Here is a 4,595-nt window from a genome sequence, read left to right on the forward strand (position 1 = left end):
TTACCTTTACTTTTATTTTATTTAACAGGTTTTGTGTGATGTTATTTGTAGTTATTTTAAATTTTATATTGATATGCAAGTTGCACAACTTGTTGTCAAATATTGCATTGTAATGGAAGTGCCTTATTTTGTTGGTGTAGTCATTGTGATATTTCATATGTGTATTATTTGATGTGTATATTATTTCACTTGTGTATTATTTAATATGTATACTCTTTCACATGTGTACTATTTAATATGTATACTATTTCACATGGGTATTATTTAATATGTATACTCTTTCACATGTGTACTATTCAATATGTATACTATTTCACATGTGTATTATTTAATATGTATACTCTTTCACATGTGTACTATTTGATATTTATATTATTTCCCTTGTGTACTATTCAATATGTATACTATTTCACATGTGTATTATTTAATATGTATACTCTTTCACATGTGTACTATTTGATATGTATATTATTTCCCTTGTGTATTATTTAATATGTATACTCTTTCACATGTGTACTATTTAATACGTATATTATTAGACATGTATATTATTTTACATGTGTATTATCTCATATGTATAACATTTTTATATGTATATTATTTTATTGGTATATTATTATATTATTATTTTATGTGTGTAGTATTTGATTTTTTTTACATGTATATTATTTTTTATGTGTATTATTTTATATGTGTATTATTTTATATGTATATTAGTTTATATGAACAGTATATATAAAATATATGTATATTATTATTAAATATGTCTTATTTTACAATTGTATTAGTTGTGTATAATTGTATGCGTGTATTATATATGTATATATTTATATGTGTATTATTTGATTTGTATATCATTTTATATTAACAATATTTAATATGTACATTATTTTATATGTATACCATTGTATAACTTTATTATTGTACATGTGTATTACGTTATATCTGTATTATTTTATATTTGTATTATTTTATATGTGTATTATTTTATATGTATATTATTTTCTATTTACATTATTTTATATGTGTATTATTTTACGTTTATATTATTTTATGAGTATTTATTTTATATTTGTATTATTTCATGTGTATTATTTTATATGTAAAATATTGTATATGTATATGATTTTATATATGTACTATTTTATATGTAAATTATTTCTTATGTATATTATTGTATATGTAAATTATGTTATATTTGTATTATTTTGTATTTATATTATTTTATATGTGTATTATTTTATATTTATGTTATTTTATATGTGTATTATTTTATATCTATACTGTTTTATATATGTATTTTTTAATATGTATATTATTTAATATGTATATTATTTATATGCATACTATTATACATCTGTATTCTTTTATGTGTATTATTTTATGTGTATTATTTGATATGTAAATTATTTTCTATGTATATTATTGTATATGTATCTTATGTTATATTTGTATTATTTTGTATTTATATTATTTTATAATTTTTATTATTTTACATGTGTATTATTTAATATGTATACTATTATACATCTGTATTCTTTTATGTGTATTATTTGATATGTGTATTATTTTATGTGTATTATTTGATATGTAAATTATTTTCTATGTATATTATTGTATATGTATCTTATGTTATATTTGTATTATTTTGTATTTATATTATTTTATATTTTTTATTATTTTACATGTGTATTATTTAATATGTATATTATTTTATAGGTGTATTATTGATATCAGTTTATTAATTCATTTTAATTTTCTTGAACAGGTTTTGATAAAAAATCTGTAGTTTGTCTCTTTATTGTTACGAAACAAATATTTATTTCTAAAGCAGTGCTCAAGTGTGTAAGCTCTGTGAGTGGCGTGACCTTGAATAAACGGACAAAAACATCAAAAACAAACAGCAGAAGAAAGGGTTTGTTTGAAATAGAGGAGACTTTATTGCAATATTGCGTACGTAAGTTTGCTTTTGTGCACTTTTCATCCACCGACCATTGATTTCTCTCCTTTCCCTTGTAAGAAATAGTTCAAGTATATAAAAACACCAGGCCGTGTTTCTCTAGCAAAAACACAACAATGTTCACGACGTCATACATTCTACAGGAGAAAGCAGCATTTTTGTCAACATGTTATTAGCAGGTGGAAGTACTGTTGAAATAGGGTTGAAATATGGTTGAAAAAACCTTTTCCTGTTTTCCTTCCCGGTGGAAGTACCATCGGCATGGTTGAAATATGGTTGAAATATAGTTGAAAAAACCTTTTCCTGTTTTCCTTCCCGGTTGAAGTACCATCGGCATGGTTGAAATATAGTTGAAATATGGTTGAAATATAGTTGAAAAACAGTTTTCCTTTGTCAAAATAAATATTAGCCTGTTTTCCTTCCAGGTGGAAGTACAATCGGCATGGTTGAAATATAGCTGAGATGTGGTTGAAATATGGTTGAAATATAGTTGGAAAAAAAAACGTTTTCTTTTGTCAAAATGAATACTAGCCTGTTTTCCTTCCACGTGGAAGTACAATTGGCATGGTTGAAATATAGTTGAAATATGGTTGAAAAAACGTTTTCCTTTGTCGAAATAAATATTAGCCTGTTTTCCTTCCAGGTGGAAGTACCATCGGCATGGTTGAAATATGGTTGAAATAGAGTTGGAAAAAACGTTTTCTTTTGTCCAAATGATTATTGGCCTGTTTTCTTTCCAGGTGGAAGTACCATCGGCATGGTTGAAATATGGTTGAAATATAGTTGGAAAAAAACGTTTTCTTTTGTCAAAATGAATACTAGCCAGTTTTCCTTCCACGTGGAAGTACAATTGGCATGGTTGAAATATAGTTGAAATATGGTTGAAAAAAACGTTTTCCTTTGTCAAAATAAATATTATCCTGTTTTCCTTCCAGGTGGAAGTACCATCGGCATGGTTGAAATATGGTTGAAATATAGTTGAGATATGGTTAAAATATGGTTGAAATGTAGTTGGAAAAAACGTTTTCTTTTGTCAAAATGGATACTAGCCTGTTTCCCTTCTACGTGGAAGTACCACCGGCATGATTGAGATATAGTTGAAATATGGTTGAAAAAACGTTTTCATTTGTCAAAATAAATAATAGCCTGTTTTCCTTCCAGGTGGAAGTACCATCGGCATGGTTGAAATATGGTTGAAATAGAGTTGAAAAAAAATCGTTTTATTTTGTCAAAATTAATATTAGCCTGTTTTCCTTCCAGGTGGAAGTACCATTGACATGGTTGAAATGTGGTTGAAATATAGTAAAAAAAAAAAAAAGTTTTCCTTTGTCAAAATGGATATTAGCCTGTTTTCCTTCCAGGTGGACGTACCATCGGCATGGTTGAAATATGGTTGAAATATAGTTGGAAAAAAACGATTTCTTTTGTCCGAATGATTATTGGCCTGTTTTCTTTCCAGGTGGAAGTACCATCGGCATGGTTGAAATATGGTTGAAATATAGTTGAGATATGGTTGAAATATGGTTGAAATATAGTTGGAAAAAAACGTTTTCTTTTGTCAAAATGAATACTAGCCTGTTTTCCTTCCACGTGGAAGTACAATTGGCATGGTTGAAATATAGTTGAAATATGGTTGAAAAAACGTTTTCCTTTGTCAAAATAAATATTAGCCTGTTTTCCTTCCAGGTGGAAGTACCATCGGCATGGTTGAAATATGGTTGAAATATAGTTGAGATATTGTTGAAATATGGTTGAAATATAGTTGGAAAAAAACGTTTTCTTTTGTCAAAATGAATACTAGCCTTTTTTCCTTCCACGTGGAAGTACAATTGGCATGGATGAAATATAGTTGAAATATGGTTGAAAAAACGTTTTCCTTTGTCAAAATAAATATTACCCTGTTTTCCTTCCAGGTGGAAGTACCATCGGCATGGTTGAAATATGGTTGAAATATAGTTGGAAAAAATGTTTTCTTTTGTCAAAATGGATACTAGCCTGTTTTCCTTCCAGGTGGAAGTACAATCGGCATGTTTGAAAAATGGTTGAAATATAGTTGAGATATGGTTGAAATATAGTTGGAAAAAACGTTTTCTTTTGTCAAAATGGATATTAGCCTGTTTTCCTTCCAGGTGGAAGTACCATTGACATGTTTGAAAAATGGTTGAAATATAGTTGAGATATGGTTGAAATATAGTTGGAAAAAAAGTTTTCTTTTGTCAAAATGGATATTAGCCTGTTTTCCTTCCACGTGGAAGTACAATTGGCACGGTTGAAAAATGGTTGACATGTAGTTGAAAAAACACCAGCTGAAGAGTTGTAAATCAAAAGTAAACAGCTACTTTTTTTGGTTGAGTATGTTAATAAATCATAACAACGATGGCTAAAGCTAATGAATAAGTTATATAGTGTAAATATATATAAATACTGTATATATGCCTTGAGATGAGTACACAGTACTATTGTTGATGCAGTACTACCTCCAAGAAAATAAATACTTTTGTAAAGAGTGGATGTCAGAAGCGGTGGAAGTGGAGAGTCGAGCACTGAGGCGGGCGGTTGCCGGGCAGATTTGCAAAGAGGCGGAAGTGCTGACATGGGCCGGGGGGGGGGGGGGGGGGGGGGGGGTCAAGGGGGG

This window comes from Entelurus aequoreus, linkage group LG05 (genome assembly GCF_033978785.1).
Source record: "Entelurus aequoreus isolate RoL-2023_Sb linkage group LG05, RoL_Eaeq_v1.1, whole genome shotgun sequence".
In the NCBI taxonomy this organism is placed as follows: Eukaryota; Metazoa; Chordata; class Actinopteri; order Syngnathiformes; family Syngnathidae; genus Entelurus; species Entelurus aequoreus.